The following is a 21,206-nucleotide window of genomic DNA, read 5'->3' on the forward strand; positions in this document are numbered from 1 at the left end:
AGGAAGGCCTGGAGGATCATTGTCCATGGGGTCGCGATGGGTCGGGCATGACTTCGCACCTAACAACAACAATAATCCATTGTACCCCTTTCTCATTCCGCTTAAAGGTTTTCAGGAGTTCACTGATAAAAGCCCCTTTGCATGAATCTGCTTGTCATATAATAGGTGGAAATGGATTTGAGATAAGCCTCAAAGCTTGAAAGTTGGTATTGTTTTCTGTTTCTATTAGCAGAAGACTTAAAATGTTCCAGCACAGTACATTCTCTCTGGTTACCTTTTTTAACTTTTAAAAATAACTTGCTTTGAGAAGCTGAAGTCCCCCCCCCCTACCCTCCCTCTGCTGCTTGCTGCATTTCTAAGCAGTGGAACCAGCATAAGAATAAATGAGACCCAAGCAGAGATTTGAACCCAGATCTCCTTAGTCCTGCTTCAGCATCCTGACCATTACACCGCACTGTCCAGTCCCATGAGTTTCTCAAAGCCAATTTAAAAACATTCTTAAATTTCTTCAAAATTTCTCAAATAACACAGTTCTCACTGCCTGACTTTGTTATGCGCTGGAAGCGGGCTGTTGTTTGTCTAAGCGGAATGTTTGAACAGGGAATGTTTATGATTTTTTTGTCCTAAAAGGGGACAAAGGAGGGAGTAGAGCCTCAGTACACCAAAGGGAGTGGGGGAGTACCAGGAAGAATATAAACATAGTAGAGTCCAGTGGCACCTTTAAGACCAACCAAGTTTTATTCAATAAAACCTTTGAATGTGAGCCAGTGGCAGAGTAGCAGGGCAGCCTCCGAGGCAGCAGCTGGGGAGGAGGACGAGGAGGAGCCGTGGCCCGGTACCGACTGATCCAAGGACCGGTCCTGGTCCCCGGACTGGGGGTTGGTGACCACTACCCTAGAGCAGTGGTCCCCAACCTTTTTGAGGCTGGGGACCGGCAGGGCGACTGCCCGCCCATGCATGCCGCGCATGCACAGCTGCACATTGTGCATGTGCAGCTGGGCCGCCCATGTGCACATGCGCCATGCGCGGCTGAAATTGCGCATGCGCAGCACTTTTGCGCATGCGTGATTTTGGCTGCGCATGGTGCATGTGCGCATGCACAGCCCTGATTCCCTCTCCCCCCCTCCTGCAGTAAGAAGCTTCCCGGACCGCAAGCTTGCGGCCTGGGAAGTCTTTTACTGTGGGGGGGCAGGGAGAGGGAGCCGCGGCCCGCGGGTTGGGGACCACTGCCCTAGAGAACATAGGTGCACTGAAGGTAGACTTTGGGGCATTGTGTCCCACTGAGGTCCTTGTCTTTCCCCAGGCTCCAGGAATTTCCCAACCTGGATTTGGCAACCCTACCCCCCATCCCCCACTAGGGGCCAGGCAGGACTACCTAACAGGGCTGTTGTCACAATAGAATGGAGTAGGAGACAGCCACGTATACAACCTCAGACTTCTCACAGGGGTCAGTCGCAGTGTTGACTCATTTGGTGCCGTTTCTGGATAGTTGCAGAAGCGACAGCCAGCAGTTTCTTTCCATGTACAGTTCTTATCAGCCACAAACTGTTATTTATACAAGAATGACCAGGTCCAAAACCCTTCAGGGGGGAAGCATGCAGCTCAGGTCAAGGTAGTTTTCTCATATTTAGGACTCAGCTTCCCTGCCCCTGCATCTAACCTCTGGAAAGAGTTTGGAAAATGACTGTCTCTGTTATTCTTGGAAAGCGAAGGAGACTGCTCCAACTCCAGAATCGAAGCCCGGGGAGGCAAGGTCGAATCCTGTCATAACAAACAAAAAATAGGAAGTTAGGGGAAGATTGAAGGGGGAGATCTATCACAGCCAAGATTTGGCACGGGAGGTCTCTCTGGGACAGGGTTTCGATGGGCAAAGCTACTCTCACGGACTTGTTTTCTGCCTTACTGGAAATGTCAGGTGAAGTCAGTTCTGCCCCCACCACCCCCAGTTCTGCCAATGAAAATATTAGTCCTCAGGCAGCGAAAACAGACTGCCGAAGGTAATAAATACATCAAGGGCCTCCCTCAACAGTTGGCCAGAGTTGCCAAAGGTGTCTGCAAGATCACCTCTTCACACGGCATTTCCTCTGCCTTCATCGGACCCTGGAATAGTCTGAAGGATGGGAGAATGGAACAGCAACGCTTCCCCGCTGGTCTTAAAAGTCACAGAAAAGGGTCCCCCTGCTGAAATCACAGGACTGCCTTTCCTCTCCCCCCCCCCCCACAAGGCATCACAAACTGAGATAATTTAAAGCAGGTGGGGCCAAACTGTGGCTCTCCAGCTGATGGCAGAGGCTCATGGGAATTGTAGTCCATTGACATCTGAAGAGCCACAGTTTGGTCACGTCTGAAACTGCTGATGGACACAAATCAAAACACTGGTCCCTTTCAGCTGGGGTTGCCAGCTTTGAGTTGGGACATTCCTGGAGATTCAGGGGTAAGGCTTAGAAAGTGCAGGGCTTGGAATTGAGAGGGACCTCTGTAGGATATTTATTTATTTATTCAGTTGTTCTTTAATTTATTTGTTTATTTAGATTTGTCAGCTGCAGCGGTTAATACCAAAAATTTCAGATACAAAATTCAAGCAAACTGAAAAATAATCCAGTCAAGCAGTTTTAGAAAGCCCCCCCCCCACCTGGCTAACTCCTCCCCCAGCTGCCAACACCCAATAGAAGAAAGGTGCTACCCAGATGGGGAATTGGGAGCAATTGCAGAGGAGGGGCCCACAATGTCCTCTCTCTCTACCTGGCCTCAACCAAAAGCCTGACAGAAGAGCATTAGTCTCTCCAGGACCCATAGCTCTTCTGGGAGCTCATTCCACCAGGCAGGAGCCAGGGCCCTTGTCAAGGCCAGGTGAATTTCACATGAGCAAGGGAGTGCCAACCTGTTGGCATGTGTCATAGTCCCCACCCTACAACGCAGCCATTTTCTCATGGAACTGATCTCTATAGTCTGTATATCAGTTGTCATTCCAGATTTCCAGGCCCCTCCTGGAGGCTACAAACAAGAAGGCCAAATGGTGTGAGTTGAAAAATAAGGGGGGGGGGGATTTGAGGCTAGCAGAAAAATCAAAATATTGTTTAATGTGGTCCCTAATGTGGATCTTAATCAAAGGGCTATGTTCTTTGCCAGAAGAAATTTAGGGAAGAACAAAAATTCGTAACAGTCCAATGAAGCAATTAAACATTTAACATAGAAGTCCAAAAATATAACAGGTGATCCTCAGTAACGATCGGATAATGTGTTTTTTTTACAATATAACAATACAGAAACGTATAATACAATTATTTAGTACATTTTTACTGGGCTGGAGCCTCTTTAATCTTTTTTCTTTTCTCTTTTCTTTCTTCTTTCTTTCAAGGTGATAGACATAAAGAAAAAGTCACAGACGAGGTTAAATGTCCTTGAAAGGTTATAGTAGTTATCTACAGCTGGACCTGGAACATCCCACTGTAGACCAAAAGTCAGGGATGGAAAAGGAGTCAAGGAGAGGAAAACGTTCTCAAATAGAAGATTATGGATGGTTGTTACAAAAAACACGAAAGGTCCAGTTTATTATTTAAACCATTCAATGTTAAAGTCTGCATCTGTTGTATTGAAGCAGCCAAAGGTGCTTTGTTTCCAGGATGTCTTTATTTATTTTAAATATTTATACCCCATTTTCCCAAAAGCAGACCATAATATCATTCTCCTTCCTTCATTTTATCCTCAAAACATAGCTGTGAAGTAGGTTTCCCAGTTCCTCTAACCACTACATCATCCACAGGAGGTCTGTGTTTGGGAAAGGGAAGGATCTCAGTGAGGTACAAGGCTAAAGAATCTGCATTCTGAAGCAGCCATTTTCTGCTGGGGAACAAATATCTATCAGAGGTCAGTTGTCATTCAGGTAGATCTCCAAGCCTCACCTGGAGGTTGACAACTCTAATCTGGTGCAATATAAAAATTACCCCTGTAAGGAGAAAAACAGAACTTGAAGAAAGCGGCATTCAAATCTGGAAAGAAGGGGACTCCACACAATCTCCCATGGCCACCTCCATGAGAGGCCTAAGCTGGCATTTCATGACAGGATATATTGGCCTGTCATTCAAAGATTTTATTTCTAGAGATCCGGGGAAGGGGCTTGAAATCTCCCTAAAGTATGCCCACAGGACAAAATTAAAGACAAAGGGGACGGAGGGTTATAGCCCAGGCTAGCCTGATCTCTTCAACTCCTGAAACCTAAGCAGGGTTGGCCCTGGTTAGTATTTGGATGGGAGACCACCAAGGAAGTCCTAGGTTGCTACCCAGAGGCAGTCGACAGCAAACTACCTCTCTCGCCTCAGTAACCAATCAGAGAGCAGAGAGCACCATAAATTGGCTGCAACTAGAAGGCGAGAGAGAGAAAGAGAGAGACACCAGTAGAATATGACCGATTCCGCACGGGCAGTAAAGGCCGGGGAGGTGTCTATATGGACCAGGGGCTAATCCCTGTGTCCATATGATGATGACATCAGGCTGCCACCCTTCCATGCCTGGTGTGGATCGGGCCCCAGAAGCTCTGTGCTAAGGGAACATAATAGCACCATCCAGCAAATTTCAACACCCCCCGCTGCCGCTCCCACCCCCCACCTCCCACGCTCAGTGGAACCTACTGCCTCCATTGTGTTTCCTGGGGGATTTCTTTCAGCAAGACACCAGGTGTCACAGTACACTGCAGAGCATGCAGCTCCGCAGCAGTGCACCGGCAGCAGCCAGGAGTTGCACCGCTGGTGCGGAATCACCATATATGAAAGCCATTAAAGGACTCAATTTATTATATGGATGCTGTGATTGATAGCTTTATAATTCTCAATCCAACACAGTTCCTTGGTTTAATTTTTTTTTTTAAAGATCACATAAGAACACCTTATTTGGTTAACATTATCTCTGTTCCATCAAGGATGACTTTTGTCTATATAAGATTCCAAGCTCTGCCTTCAGCTCTGTGTTTGGGTCAATTTTCATTTATTCCAAGATTCCAACATTTCTGTATCTGTGGAAACCTGGATGCTGAGGACCTTACCCATTATGTTTTAACATGTCCAGTCTATAATGAACCAAGGAATAAGTTTATTTTAAGATTAATACCAGGAATATATCCGCAATTTTAAAAAACCCTGTAGATAACCCAGGTGGAAATGGCCTCTCAATTACACTCAAAATTTTGTGCTCCAAGTATGAACTGAGTGCTTTTAGGGCTACTTTTTTCCCCCTTTGGGTCAACTTATGTGCAGCAGAGGCGTCTCCTTGTCTGTGGGCTAGCCCTGCTGCCCCATTTTCATAGTTGGCACAGAATCCAGGCACCTGTGTATTGTACAGTTGCCAGCCATGGGCTGGGAAATACCTGGAGATTTTGAGAAGTCTGGGGAAGGTGGAGTGTGGAAGGGGAACTCAGTAGGGATGTGCTGCCATATAGTCTTCCCACAAAAGTTGCCATTCCTTCCAGGTGAACTGAGCTTCTTAGTCTAGGAACTGGTTCTCATTCTAGGAGAAGTTTTTCTTTCTTGCTTAAAGTTCTTATTGCTTTTTGCTTGCAGTGAATAGAAAAAGGTTTGGTGCATTCACCTTCTTCAGCAATATTCGCTGAGGTGTAAATAGTTGTGTAAATGAGTAAAGGAACTCAATGTGAAATTGTTCCATGCAACAGAACTTCTAGTTCCACAAGGGCTACATGTCAGCTTGAGCTGAACATGGAAGAGCAAGGACATAAACCAGGCTACCAAGTGTCGGTTAGTCCGATCTGTCGTGTTTCCAGTAACCACTTATGGCTGTGAAAGTTGGGCGATGAAAAAAAATCGGGCAAGAGGAGAATTGATTCATTTGAACTGTGGTGCTGGAAGGGCTTCTGCAGATTCCATGGATGATAAAAGTCACAAAGAAATACTAGAGTGCACAAAGCCTGATATATCACTGGTAGGCAAAATGACGAAACTCCGGCTCGCTTACTTTGGCCGTATCAAGCGATCCGACTTGATGGAGAGAGCAATTATGATCAGTGGTAAAAGGAAACCAGGCCTGCAAAGAACATGGTGGCTAGATATGATCAAAATGGGTACTGGCCACAGCATTATACAACTAAAAGAAGTGGTGCAAAATCAGAAGACAGGATAGCTGAGCCACTGGATAGCCAAAAGTCAGACATGACTGAAAGGCTAACATTTGTTTGTTTGTATGTTTGTAATTTAATTTCTGTCCCACCGCCCCCATTAACCAGCTTGTGGCAGCTAACAAATTAAAGCCCCATTATAAACCCCTCACAAATAAGCAACAAAATCCAAAAACCAATTGGTGACAGATAAACTCTCCCAATCCCAAAGATCACACAGATGAATAGCACTTGGGGGAGAGGTTAAAAGGTAGCCACACTGGTCTTATTTGCTCAGGGAGCTCAGATCTTAATAGTCCCAGCCTCAACCAAAGACCTGCGGAAGAGCTCCATCTTGCAGGCCTTGCAGAACTTTGAGAGCTCTGTCAGGGCCTTCAGCTCTTCCAGGAGCTCATTCCACCAGATCAGGGCCAGGACTGAAAAAGCCCCAGCCCGGGCCGCGGTCAGGGAACTTCCCTCAGCCATCATCATCACATGCAGCCCTTGTGGAAGTAGAAGTTCTGCCACATGGAATAACTTCAGGAGAATGCCAGGCCCACGCTGGAGGCTATCCACCCTATGCTCCCCACTCTGCTCCCGTTCTATTTCTGCTCTCACTCTATTTCCCATTCATCCTGTACTTTCCTAAGGAGCCACCAACTACAATCGCGCCCTGAGTAGATCAGCATCTTTCCCCATCACATTCTTCATTTTCCCTCTTTGTTTCTGCCTGGCCTTTCCCCCCTGCGAGCCAAGGTTTACGGCCCGATAACAAGCCCTTTGTGCAGGGAGCCGAGGGTGGAACTCCTGGATAAACTCCACTCGTGCTCCCTGCCCATTCTTTTCGACGCTCTCAGGAAACAGCTTCGTGATAAGGCAAAGAGAAGGGGAGAGCAGAAAACAAAGCCCGCAGCAGCGCAGAGACCAGCTGGGAAAAGAGCACGCAGGAATTCCCTCCAGATGACTCAACATCCATCCAGCAGTGGCTGGGGCAGATGCAGAAAAGAACAGTCGCTCACGGCCGGGAAGGAAGCGGGTTGCGAGAGGAAGCAGGCCCAAAGAAATGACTGATAGGGGTGCCACATCTGCCTTTGCTACAGGCTCCCTGGGCACGGCCTTCTATCTCCAACCTCCAGGCCTTGCTTAGGCAGAAAACAGAGAGATAACGTTGGGGCTGCATCCCTGTTGGGTTTCCACGAAGGCACGGAGAAACTGCTGAAGTCAGTATGAATTGCAGAGTTCAGCTAAACAGGGGGAAAGCAAGGAGGTGTTGCAGAAGAAGATTTCCAACAGTTGGCGGGGGGGAGTTTTAGTATCCTGTTTAGTTTGTCGCCCCTCTCCCTGACTATCAGAACCAAAATGGCGTCCTCGGCATTGCGTGACTGTGACCAAAGCAGTGACAGGATCCTGCCCTGACCCCTGGTACTGGGCTATTCAAAAAACAGAACCAGAGTGTTCAGATAGGGTTGCCACGGTGGGCTCCTAGGAGCGTTCGGGGCAGGGAAAGTGGTGGGGCAGACATGATGGCACATCTCGGTGAAAATGCCCAAGATCTAGATATCCCCCAAAGCTCACACCTGCCCGGCTCAGTTCTGCTGGCCTGGAAAGGCTGGACTGGCAAGCAGGTGAATACCAGAATTCTCCCGGAATTTGGGGGCGGGGCATGGTGGGAAAGTGGAGCATGGTGTGGAAAGGGAGCTCAACAGGGTATACTGCCATAGAATCCACCCTCCAAAGAAGCCAGTTTCTCCACAGGAACAGAGCTCTATAACTTGGAAATCAGAAGATATCCTGCTCCCACCTGGCAGTTGGGAACCTTACAACTCCCCAGAGGTTGCTATTGGTGGCGTCTGGAGGATGCCAGCTTCTCACTCAGCCTGTTGCCCATGACAGGCCTTTGTCATTAGCTGCCACTGATAGGGAGCCATTGGGCAGTGCCTGTCACCCCCTGAGCAACAGCAGCAGCCATGCACACCCCCTGGCTGGCTGGCTGGCTGGCTGGCTAGCTTGGCCAGAGCAAAAACACCAAAGAAGGAAGGAGAGTAAGGCCTGGAGAGCAGCAAGATGGGAGGTGTGGTGGGATCTAGTCAGACTCACTGGGATAGAAGCCACTTTGTGCCAAGGGCCCTAGAACTGTCCTGGCATCAGCTGCTGCTGGAAGAAACTGTGAGAAAGAAGAAATAGGCAATGGAGCAGAGAAGAGCTGCAGGGGTGAGGTGAATCGGCTGTGCAGGAGCAGAGGAACCAGGCAGCATGCAGAGACAGTGGTCAGAAAGGGAATTCAGAAGGAAAGCCAAAGGCACCCTCCTGACACAGGGCATGTTTTCACACTCATTTTTATTCATCCCAGAAAGGAAGGCTTCTAAATAGCTGGACAGAGAAAGCAAAACGTTTTGCTAACTGTAGTTTCAGGAATGTGCAACTGCTTACTCCCAGGTTGCAGGACCAAGTAATCCCCCGTCCCCTGAGAAAACTGTGTGGGAACAGAGCAGGAGCCAGCCAATCAATCAATTGATCATCGACCATTTCCATTGTAGAGAAAGAAACTAGGCCTGTACAGCAACAGGGGAAGTGGGCTCCAGTGACATCTTGTGATGTCAGTGACTATCCAAACTTCTGAGAAAGGCCATGTAACCCCTGGGTGGCTTTTATGGACTCCAGGATTCCCCAGAACTCTTGTTGGGAATTCCCTGATGTAGAGGTAGGCAATGGCAAACTACCTCTGTTCATTGCTTGCCTTTCTTTCTTTCTTTCTTTCTTTCTTTCTTTCTTTCTTTCTTTCTTTCTTTCTTTCTTTCTTTCTTTCTTTCTTTCTTTCTTTCTTTCTTTCTTTCTTTCTTTCTTTCTTCCTTCCTTCCTTCCTTCCTTCCTTCCTTCCCTCCCTCCCTCCCTCCCTCCCTCCCTTCCTTCCTTCCTTCCTTCCTTCCTTCCCTTCCTTCCTTCCTTCCTTCCTTCCTTCCTTCCTTCCTTCCTATGTGCATACACAGATACTTTAATTTATAGTCCATCCCTCTCCGCAAACAAGCTCGGGCGGCTTACAATATCTCGACAATTAAAACATCCCCATTTAAAAACTAGTCCATTGCCACTCCATCCCATCATAGCTTCCCCGGCCTTTCTATTGCTAGCTGTTCCAAGACTATGGTGGGAAAGTCTCTTAAGTGCAGGAAGTGGCCAGCATAACCAGGGAGCTGCTAAGATGCGAGAAGAGAGAGGTGGAGGGGAAACTCTGTGGGATCCCCATGAGCCATCTGCAACTTGATGGCATTTTCTATCACCAACTAGTCAACTAGGACTTGTTCCCCCCCCCCCAAAAAAAAATTACTCTCAGTTCAAGGGTGAGAATTACAATTATCCAGTGCACTATCTTGGCCAGAACACTTAATCATGCAGAGACACACCGGCCTCTTCTGCTACTGGGCAGCTTGGATTCAAGGACTCTTTCGCTATTTGATTCATTATTTCTCATGGCAGCCCAGAAGTTGCGTCCAACACATAGTTTACTTTAGAACTGCTTAAAAAAAATCCATAAAGGAAAAATGCATGTGAGTCGTAAGGAAGGAGATTAATTATGCAATCCAGTCTTCCTAAGGAATTCTGGGAGGCTGGCTCTGCTCCAAGGTGCCTTTTCAAGATTTCCCACAAAGGCATCGGTTCCCATTTTGGTCTTCTAAACAGGAAGCGCCGGAAGAAAAGCAACAAACAGCTGTGGCAGGAGAAAATGTTCAGCTCTCTTGTCAAAGTTTGGAAAAGAAATTATATTTTAAACTTTAAAATAAAATGGCTCCTGTGCATTTTGGTGGAAAGTATCTCATTTCCTTCCCCTCCCCAATACCTATTTAAAATCCATCCTTGTCATACGATAGGTAGCTTGTGCTGCTAGGGCCGTGCAAAAGTCAGCTGCATTGAGTGTAATGGGTTTACTCCCATGCAAATTTGTGTAGGGCACTGATGTGTTGCCTGAGCCTATAGATGTTACCTGGAAGCAACATCCACTGAATTCAACAGTCCTGACTATTTATATTACTACTAGCAAGAAAGCCCATTTCAACCAGGAATGCAATGGGCACTAGGACCCAGGGGACACTGGCAGTCACAGATCTCTCTCTCTCTCTCTCTCTCTCTCTCTCTCTCTCTCTCTCTCTCCCATCACAGCAGGAGCCATAGGAAGTAATCAGGGCTGTTTGTAGCAGGGAATGAGGGCTCTGGCGGCTCTCTCTGTCTCTCTCTCTCAAATAGATTTAAATAGACAATCAGATCCCTCAGAAAGCACATAGGTCATTCAAGAAATGCTGTGTTCTAACAAAATCCTACCCTTTCATAGCTGTCTAAGTAGCCTTGAGTGATGCGAAAGGTCGCCGATTAGTTCCAATTGGCAGCGTCTTTGCACATGCACCATTCAGCAAAAGACTCCAGTGTTCAACAGTCAGAATTCAATAATGAGTGTTTGTATAACTCTTTCCAAACACCACATATGTTGGCTTAGATCTTGCCAACGATTTCTGCAGATGGAAGGATTTCTTCAGCGGCGGCTTTTCTGCCTCTGTCGCAACTCAGAATGCTCCCAGAAATGCAACAAGGCATTCTCTACACCTGCGTCCAAACAGCAGTTCCTTCCTCAGAGCAGGGGAACAATAATGGTCGTGTTGTGGTGGCCAACTCCAGTTTGGGAAAGGCCTGGAGATTTGGAGGTGCAGCCTGAGGGCTGTATCTTGAGAAGGGAAGGAGTTCAGCAAAATTATCTACTGTTGGGGGAGGATGCTCGCAGTTCTGTACAGGTGTGGGGTAGAGTTGCCAGTTGTGGGCTGGGAAATACCTGGAGATTTTGAGGGTGAAGCCTAGAGAGGACAGAGGTTTCAGAGGAGAGGGACCTCCGCAGGGTAGAAGTCCATACAGTCTGCCCTCCGAAACAACCATTTTCTCTAGGGCAGGGGTGGAGAACCTGTAGCTGTCCATGGACTACAATTGCCATGAGCCCCTGCCAGCATTCCTGCTCTAGGGAAATGGATCTTAGTAATTTCTCGGTGGAACAGGCTTCCTCGGGAGGTGGTGGGTTCTCCATCTTTGGAAATTTTTAAACAGAGGCTGGATAGCCATCTGACGGAGAGGCTGATTCTGTGAAGGCTCAAGGGGGTGGCAGGTTACAGTGGATGAGCGATGGGGTTGTAAGTGCCCTGCATAGTGCAGGGGGTTGGACTAGATGGCCCAGGATGTCCCTTCCAACTCTATGATTCTAATCTGGAGACCCACTGTAATAGCAGGAGATCTCCAGGGAAATAAAAACCCAACCTGGAAAACTGGTGAGAACCACAACGGTTGGGGATAAAACCACATATTGAAAAATAGAAACCATTTATTATTAGAGCTCAAAAAATGTTTAAAGACACATCTCAGTGTGTACACCACAAATGCTAACAAGTGCAGACCTAATGCATTTTGATCATACTGATCTTCATCAGCAGTCACTATACAGATACACACAGCTGTATACAACAATTTTTTTCGATTTAAACAGTGGGGGAATAACTTCTTTTTGGACCTTTTTACAGGGAAGCGCACAACAGGATTTCCCATTACCCAGAGGAGGAATAGGAAATATTTGCTGTCTGAGGATTCTGCCAATACGAATACTTTGCAGGACCAGACCCAGCCATAACAGATTAAAGAAGATCACTATGATCGAAACAGACCCGTTGGGTCTGATATTGTTGGCATTTGTGGTGTACACACAGAGATGTTATAGGTGTGCCCAATGGATAAGATATTGTTTTATTTATTTGTTTGTTTGTTTATTATATTTTTATACCACCTTCCCCAAAGGTTCAGGGCGGTTTACAGGGAACAGGAAAAGATACAGATAACATATGGTAACAGGTGATAACAGTAATAACATTATAACAACAATAACATGATCATAACAATAGCATTAGAAAATGGAATTGCAAGAGCCCCAGCTTAACTCTATGGTTTTTATGTTTTTTAAACATTTTTGAGATAGCCAGGTGACACCTGGAGGTTGGCAACGCTCATGCAGGGGAGGACACAGCCTGCAAAAATTACATCATTGCAAGCCAAGCTTTGCACCTGCTGCTCCAACTACTAGGCCACCCTGTTCCTTGGAAATGACACCAGATACCCAGGCAGCTGGCTGCCAGAAACGCCCCCCCCCGTCTCGAGAGCTACAGGGCCTCCCTGGCGTCTTCATCCCGCCGCCCAGTCGCAAAGCCAGTTTTGTTTCCCCCTAGAGACAGCTGCACCCATCCCTGGGGCCTCTCATTGTGTTTGCCCTGCTCCTTATCGAGATCCCGCCAACAATGAACCGCATGGGAAAGCAAAGGCCTGAACAATACGGGAAAGTAAAGGCCTAAACAATTCCCTTTCCCTGCCACTGGAGATGGGGAACGAGGGTTATATATAGCCGTGGGGGCCAGTGCAGACAATGGCAAGCCCTTGGGCTTGGCTGGGCTTCTCCGAACGTGGCTGGTGACAAGTGTGTGTGAACACAACGGACAGAGGAAGCCTCTCTCAATGGTTTCGACGACTTCCTGTATCCTGACATTGTCAGTCACCTCCAGACATGCTTCCTCCACAGGGTTCTTAGGAGACGGGGCCTATCTGAGCCTATGGACTGGCCTCCCCCGTGTCTGAGGCTGTGACATAATCTATTCCCGCAAAGCACGCTTTCTCCTTCCCAACATCAGCCCATGAGGAGTCTGCACAGCATCTACGATTGATCCCATTGGTGTGCCATTCTTTCCTCACAGAGCTCAGGACAGCCTGTGCTGCTAACCCCTTATCCATTTCATGACACCATGATCCTGAGGGGGAGGAGAATAGCCCAAGGTCGCCCTGTGAGTTCCTTCACAAGCAGGGATTTCCAGTCTTAATCCAACACTCTAACCCAGATTTTTTTCAACCTGTTGGCCATGGAGGAACCCCTGGAATATTTGTCAGGCTTCAAGGAACCCGGGAAGTGCTGACAGAGAAGTGGGTGCAGAGATATGATGTGGGAGCCAACCAATGATTTGATCAATCGTCTACCACTTGGTGTAGTGGTTAGGAGTGCCGAGTTCTAATTTAGCGAGCTGGGTTTGATTCCCCACTCCTCCTCCACATGCAGCCAGCTACCAGTCAGAGTATGCAAGACTGGTAGGACACCAAAGGCCCGACTCAGTCGAAAGCTGCTTCAAGAGGGTGTATGTGGTTCAATTCAGTCTAGAGAAACCCAGTGATAAATCCTTCCTCAGTTATGAACCTCACTGGCAGACCACCAGTCACCCTCTGCCAAACCTTTCTCTACTAGTTGTTGCGGACAAAATGAAGGAGGACAGAATTATGTCTGCCACCCTGAAGCCCTTGAAGGAAAGGCACTAAGTAAAATAAACATACGAGATTCAGATTTCTGGCCTTTGTAAACCAGGCAGGGGCTACCTTTAAATAGCATGTCTAATGCCTTGTGTTTCCAACGGACTGTGAACGAAAATCCGAGAGGGAGGGAGCCGTGTGAAGCAGGCCATTGGGGAGCCTGACAGGAAAAGGGTCTGGTGGAGGACAGAGGGCGAAGCAAGATTCCCACAGCATCAGGGGAAAGGGCAGAAAGGGAGCATGGGAAGAAAAAGGAAGGCTCCGAAGCAAAGGAAGAGGCAGCCAGTCCCCTTAGGAATTCATCACAAGTTCTGCACTTGCATCATACAGCCAGATTTTCTTTGCATATTGACATAAGCTTATTCCGTGGAAAACTTTGTGGGTCTTTGGGGTGCTAGTGCACTCAAATTGTGATGTACTGCTACAAGCTACAACAGCAACCTGCCTATTGTATTGAAGTGCTTTCCTCCAATTTTACCCACCTTTTGTCAGCAGATTGGACCATTCCTTCCCTGTATTCCTTCCTAACAATGCATTCTGGAATGGCACGTCCCAGGATGAGTTTGGTCCTTGGTGTGAACTTGGCCAGCAAATCACAAACAGTGAACTTGCTTGGTCCCTTAGGACACTGATCTTAATATCACAGGTCAGAGCCCTCAGTTGGGTCACGGGTTGTCAAGCTCCAGGTGGGGACTGAAGTTCTCCCCGAATTACAACTGATCTCTAGACCCCTGGACAAGATGGAAGCTTTGGCAGGTGGACTTTAATGTCATCACATCCATGCTGAGCTTCCGCCACTCCCCAGAGCCCAGGCTCTGACCCCAAAATATCCAGTAGTTTCCTAACCCGGAACTGGCAACCCTCGGGGGAAACTGTCAGATGCCGGCAACTATACAGGAAAGCAGCCAATCAACATAGAACTGGGCTGCCAGCCAGTGTCTAGCAACCAGTGGGAGGGGGCACAGGTGAAGCCATAGAGCTGGTCAAAATCTTCATCACCATAGTGGCCACATGATGTCACTTCCAAGTATTCATCAAAGTTATGCCATTTTAAAAAAATGAACAAAAAGCCTCCAACCGGCCCCCAACCGGCCAGCAGGAAAGTAAAAGGGGGAGCAGGAGATCTCCCACTGAATATCTGGTTTCCGTGGCATAGAGCAAGGATGGGAAAACTTTCCTAAGCTCAGATCCAAATTGGCTCCGAATTTATGAGCACATAACTGACTGTCCTTTCCTGGTTCGCGCTGTCAAAGCAGACATCGTCACAGAACTGCATGTGTGCATCGCTATTGGAATGTTCCCTGGGGATCTGAGTCTCGCTTCACTGGCCCTGTGCTTAAATGGTCCCCCTGCTCAGAGTTTCTATATATAATTTTGTTTACATGAAGGCCAGTTATTTAAAGCGGAGGTTTTCCTGCTGATTTTCCTTCATTGTGATTGGGTTTGAATGTTGTATATTGCTTCAAGAGTTTTTAGTTAAGATAACGAGGTTAATTAAATTAAGACCCCCCCCCCAAAAAAAAACAGAGCTTCAGCACCACCCCCTAACCTCTGTTTCTGAAGTGGGAACCTCCCGCCTGTTTTAAGTCCCAAAGAACCCCTTGGAGACCATCTTGTTTTCCTAACAAGCTCATTCAGGTTCCTTATATAGAGATGAGGCTGTAGGAGCCAACGGGCCTGCCTTGCCTGTCTTGACAATGCACAAGGGTCACATCAATTGAGGAAAAGGAAATGAGACACTCTTTAATTAAAGGCCCAGCTGAGCCAAAGGGAAAGGAAGACCCCCCACCCGGCGCTCCTCACCCAACCTGGTGCTCATGCAATTCATGTGTCTGCCAGAAGGGGAGCTCTTCTGTGCTTTAGCTTTGAGCCCGAGGAATTGGTGAGGCAAGGGATTTAGAGGGAGAGGGAGAAAGCATGGAGAAGGGCTATGGTACATACAGAAAAGGGAGTTCAGACATAGCTCTTTATGCTATTGGGCAGGGGTAGTCAACCTGTGGTCCTCCAGATGTCCGTGGACTACAATTCCCATGAGCCCCTGCCAGCAAATGCTGGCAGGGGCTCATGGGAATTGTAGTCCACGGACATCTGGAGAACCACAAGTTGACTACCCCTGCAGTAGGGTATGACTTATCAGTGCTGGACTATGTGGGGGCTGGGCTAGTCCCAACTAAATGCACTCTGTACATGCTCAGAGCCACCATCACATTTTCTGCATCTGAGTCCTAGTTTGAAAAAAGTTAAGTGCAGAGACCTGGATCTAAAGGTAAGTAGCTGTAATGCTGGGAAAATGGTGAACAGAACTTACCTGTTTTTAAAAGGGGGGAGAGGGAATAGCAATTCCTGCTTTGGGTCGGATTCTGGTTTGAAACAAGGAGAGTTTGTCTGTTCTTTCTTTGGACCAACTGGCTGGCTGTCTTGGCTGGTAACCAGTTAGCACTGCCCACCTCCAATTGGGCCTGGATTTCTCCCTGAATGGCAACTGCTCTTCAGAATACAGAGATCAGTTCATCTAGAGAAAACAGCTACGTTGGTGGGGGGACTGTAGGGCCTCACAGCCTTACTGAGGTCCCTACTTCCCCCAAACCCCACCGTCCCCCAGCTCCACCCTAAAATCTCCAGGAAATTCCTGGGCCAGTGTCGGCAAACTTATAACAAAGAAGCCAACCTAATCTCATCCATAATGAGTCTGGCTCTTCCCCATGTATCTGCATCAGGAGAAGTGTGCATGCACAGGAAAGCGAAAAACCTTGGATAAAACTTTGTCGGACCTTGAGCTTGTTTGGAGGTTCTAGCAGGGGAGTGCAGCTATCGTATACCCTCGATCGAAGATTGGTACACTCCTTCTGTCCTTGAGAAGGATGTGCATGGAGCGGCGAGGGAGGTAGGGGACATCTGCCTAGCCAGCCAGATCAGCCGAGTCAACCATGGCGACAAATGGGGTGACAGAATCATAGAATCATAGAGTTGGAAGGGGCCATACAGGCCATCTAGTCCAACCCCCTGCTCAACGCAGGATCCTAAAGCATCCAAGAAAAGTGTGTATCCAACCTCTGCTTGAAGACTGCCAGTGAGGGGGAGCTCACCACCTCCTTAGGCAGCCTATTCCACTGCTGAACTACTCTGACTGTGAAACTTTTTTTCCTGATATCTAGCCTATATCGTTGTACTTGTAGTTTAAACCCATTACTGCGTGTCCTCTCCTCTGCAGCCAGCAGAAACAGCATCCTGCCCTCCTCCAAGTGACAACCTTTCAAATACTTAAAGAGGGCTATCATGTCCCCTCTCAACCTCCTTTTCTCCAGGCTGAAGATGTTGCTGCCAGAACCATCTCACATTCATGATCTTTAAGGTGCTGCTGGATTCCAACTTCGTTCTTCCCTCTGTGTGTAGTAGAGTCATGTAGCTCTCATTAAGAAGAAGTAGTGCTGGTTTTTTATACCCTGCTTCTCACTATCACCTGAAGGAATCCCAAAGCAGCTCACCAACACCTTTCCCTTCCTGTGAGGTAGGTGGGTCTGAGAGAGATCTGAGAGGACTGCTCTGCAAGAACAGTCCTAAGAGAACTGTGACTAGCCCAAGGTCATCCATCTGGGTGCATGTGGAGCAGCGTTGAATCAAACCCGGTTCTCCAGATTAGAGCCCACTGCTCTTGTGCTGGCTCTCAAACCTGGAAAAGCAAACAAGCCAGCAAGGGTGCTGTCTTTTTCCCCTTCAACAGTTGGGGGGGGGGGCAGTTGGTTTTGATTTTTAAAATTGAGCTATAATAGAAAGTTTAAATCACTTATCCCCATGTACCTGATCCAAACTATGCCATTGTGCAGGAGCTATTTCTATTTTAAAATATATTCTGTGAGGATCTGCGCATTTATTTCTAACATCGCAGAGATTGGCTCTAACTGAACCTGGGATGGAGGGTGTCGGTGGAGCTGACTGACCTGCTGGTGGTCCCTGGCCTAGAGGAAGGATGTGTGGCCTCAACCAGGTCCAGGGGTCTCTTTGGCCATGGCCCAGACTGGTGGAATGAGCTGCCAGTTGAGACTTGGGCCCTGACGGACCTACCTAAGTTCTGCAAGGCCTGCTGAACGGTGCTTTTCCAACAGGCCTTTGGTTGAGGCCAGAACAAACTAATTTTCAATAAAATCTACAGGCCCCCCTCCATCCATCTCCAGATTTCCCTCCACCGAATTAGAACCTGATTAAAAGAGTATACTGTCTGTGAAATGGACCAGGATGTGGATCAACAAATCGAGGCGATGTAATGGAGCACAGTAAGTATTTAATGATGTTTTTAATGATGTGATTTTATAGACAAAGTGACATGTGCTGTGAACCACCCCAAGCCTGCACGCAGGGAAAGGTGGTATATTACAGCCAATAAATAAATATTTCTGGTTCGTCATGATCTTTTAGCCTCACTGTTTCCATTTCTGTTTTTCTGTATCCACCTGCATTGATCTGAGAACAACTCTTCATGAATTTGACGATTTGGCTTCACGCCACAAAAGGACACGTGGCAATATATGTTTCAGATGCCACACTATTCTTCTGTGCTTTTTCTTCAAAGGACTAGCATAGCCGGGATCTGAGAGATCTGCTACCCTAAAAAACACTTTCCTGAGAGTAAGCCCCATTGAATAGACTGGAATAGGATTTTGAGTAGATGTGCTCAGGATGGCTCTCTTGCTAGCTTCCAGTGGTGGGGGGGGGGGGGCTGGGGACTAGAGTTATTCCTCCCAGAATAACAACTGTTTGCCACAGATTCATTCCCCTGGAGGAAATGGCAGCTTCGGAGGCTAGACTAAATGGAATCACATCCCCACTGAGTTCCCTTCCATCCCGAAACTAAACCTTTCCCCCAAATCAACAGGAATTTTCCATCCCAGTTGGCAACCCCGTGCTGTCATTAACTGAGCAAAAGCTCATCAAAGCCAGGCCTGAAAACTATGGTTCAGGAAGTTGCACCTCAGACAAGAGTGCCTTGGAGCATAGGCAAAGTATTTCTTCCCCTCACAAGCCCCACATACCTGAGATAGCTGGCCGAATGTTTAGTCCAGAAGCTGCAGTTTCCGGCCCAGCACTTCCCTGTTTACAAACTGAACACTGTTCAGCTGCATTGTGTATTTTAGACTTATCGGGCAAGAACAGGAAATGGTTCTCTTTGGTTTGAATAATGCAGCTCAGGATTTGGAAAGGTCTGCTTGTGAAGTATTCCAGCACCCCCTCGCCCTAGGGATGGTGGGAAGGTAGAGGAGAGATTTGAGTTGATCAAATGACAAACGAAAGCCAGGAAGCAACACCATCCCACACCAGAAACACCCCCCCCCAAAAAAAAATCAGTTTTTGACTGACAAATTGGCATCTGTCAACCTTTGAACTACCACAAAGGAAAGTTTGTTTTCATTCTTTTTTTTTTTACACCTAATTTGGTACATGTAGTCTCAAAGCAGTTTACAAATCATTATAAAACATGTCAGCACCACAATGGTGGCACAGAGAGGCAAGAAAAAAATGTATCTGGAAATAAACAGAACATGGGGATTGCCAAAGGGTTGCCAACTCTGGCTTGGGAAATACCTGGAGACCTTGAGGATGGAGTAGGCGGAATTTGGGGCCAGGAAGGACCTCAGTGGAGTATGAGGCTATGGAGACCACCCCCAAAGCAGCCATTTTCTCCCAGGGAACTGGTCTCTGTCACCTAGAGATGAGCTGTAATTCCAGGAGATCCCCAGGGCCCACCTGAAGACTGGCATCCCTAGGTTGCCATTCTCAAGGTTGGGCCCACCTGGAGATCTTACTGTTCTACAGGTGATCAAGATAAGTTCCCCAGGAGAAAATGGCTGCTTTTGAAAGTAGACTCTATGGCAGGGGTAGTCAAACTGCAGCCCTCCAGATGTCCATGGACTACAATTCCCAGGAGCCCCTGCCAGCATTCCAGCTTTACCAGTCTGAACCCTGAGAAAACTGTCTTTGAAATGCTAAGCAGAGCCAGGAGCACCAAACCACCGCCAAAGGCCTTTGACTCACACCTCTGACAGCCTTGGCAAAGTGCCGAGAAATTCAGTTTCCCTGCCGCCAATCTCAGAGATCCAAATATTTCATCCAGTCAAGACAAGCCTTCATTTCTGCTGGTCATCTTCTCTCCAGGCTGAACAGACCCAGCTCCCTCAACCTTTCCTCATACAACTTGGTCTCCAAACCCCTCACGATCTTTGTAGCCCTGCTCTGGACATGCTCCAGTTTGTCTCCATCTGTCTTCAGTCGTGGTGCCCCAAAGTGAACACAGTACTCCAAGTGAGGTCTAACCAGAGCAGAGTAAAGTGGTAACATCACCTCGCGTGATCTGGACACGATTCTTCTTTTAATGCAGCCCAAAATCCCAGTTGCCTTTTCAGCTACCGAGTCACACTGCTGACTCATGTTCAGTGCATGGTCTACTAAGACCCCCAGATCCTTTTCACATGTACTACTGCCAAGACAAGTCTCACCCATCCTATAGTGATGCATTTGATTTTTCCTACCTAAATTCAGAACTTTACATTTTTCACCATTAAAATTCATTTTATTCGATTTCCCCCAGTTTTTCATCCTGTCAGGATCATCCTGTTTTGGTCTTCTGGTGTGTTTGCTACCCTTCCCAGTTTAGTATAATCTGCAGATTTAATAATCACCCCCTCTAATGCTTCATCCAAATCATTTATGAATATGTTGAACAATACAGGGCCTGGGACAGATCCCTGCGCCCTCCACTCATCACTCCTCTCCAAGAAGATAATGAACCATTTACAAGCACCCTTTGAGTTTGATCTGTCAACCAGTTCTGGATCCACCTAACAGCAATTGGATCCATACCTCATTTTACCAACTTGCCAATAAGAATGGCCTCACATCTATAGCTAAAGTGCAAGGTGGGGGAAAGGTCTCTCCTTGCCTGATGAAAAAGAAGAAGAAATAGTTTTCATGCCTTGCTTTTCACCATCCGAAGGAGTCTCAACAGGATTTACTGTAGAATCGTCTTCCCTTCCTCTCCCCACAACAGATGCCCTATGAGGTAGGCAAGGCTGAGAGAGCTCTGAGAGAAACTGCTCTGTTAGAACAGCTCCATCAAGACTGTGAGTTCTGTTTCTGCCCCCTCACACAGACATACTCCAGAAAAAAATCCCTTTTGGAATGGGCCAGCAAAGCCCCAATTATTACTTTTGTGGAATGAAATTGAGCGGAGTCCTGGAAGATAAATAGCTGCTTTGACCCATGAGGAAAGTCAAGATATAAATGTTTTAATAAACAGAAATAAATATGTGTGGCTTTCTGGGAGGATTGTATCTTACTTGTGCGTTTGTTGTTTTATCTGTCCTCTTCTATGGGGCGGGATGCGGTTCAGTGACAAAGTCCCCAGTTCAATCCCTGTCATTACCCTTTAAAAGATCTCCGCCAGCAAAGCAGGGAGGAAATGCCATTCCTTGAAAGCTTGGAGAGCTACTGCCAAATGTGCCAGCTTCACCTGGCACCGCACGACTTCAGATCTTCATTTGCAAGATGCTTCTGGCCTCTCTGATAAGGCTGACAGGAGCCCCTCCGACAGCATGTGCAGGTGGCAGACTCTTTTACACTATCTTGGGAAACACAGCCTGCTTCTGTGGGCAGAAAAATAGAACACTGCACTTCCTTTACTGTGAAGAGACGCTTAAGTGGCTGAGGCCGGTGGAGGGGAACCTGGAATGACACCGGTTTGTGCCCTGGT

At 47.5% G+C, this 21,206-nt stretch overlaps 1 long non-coding RNA gene across 1 annotated transcript; it reads left to right on the plus strand.

The window, feature by feature from the left end:
* The first annotated feature begins 17,244 nt into the window (after positions 1-17,244).
* On the plus strand, positions 17,245-20,787 carry LOC143839036 (uncharacterized). The gene is made up of 2 exons (XR_013231542.1): positions 17,245-17,736; positions 19,404-20,787. It is a non-coding gene; the product is annotated as an uncharacterized LOC143839036 (long non-coding RNA).
* Positions 20,788-21,206: the final 419 nt, after the last annotated feature.

This window comes from Paroedura picta, chromosome 5 (genome assembly GCF_049243985.1).
Source record: "Paroedura picta isolate Pp20150507F chromosome 5, Ppicta_v3.0, whole genome shotgun sequence".
Classification (NCBI taxonomy): domain Eukaryota; kingdom Metazoa; phylum Chordata; class Lepidosauria; order Squamata; family Gekkonidae; genus Paroedura; species Paroedura picta.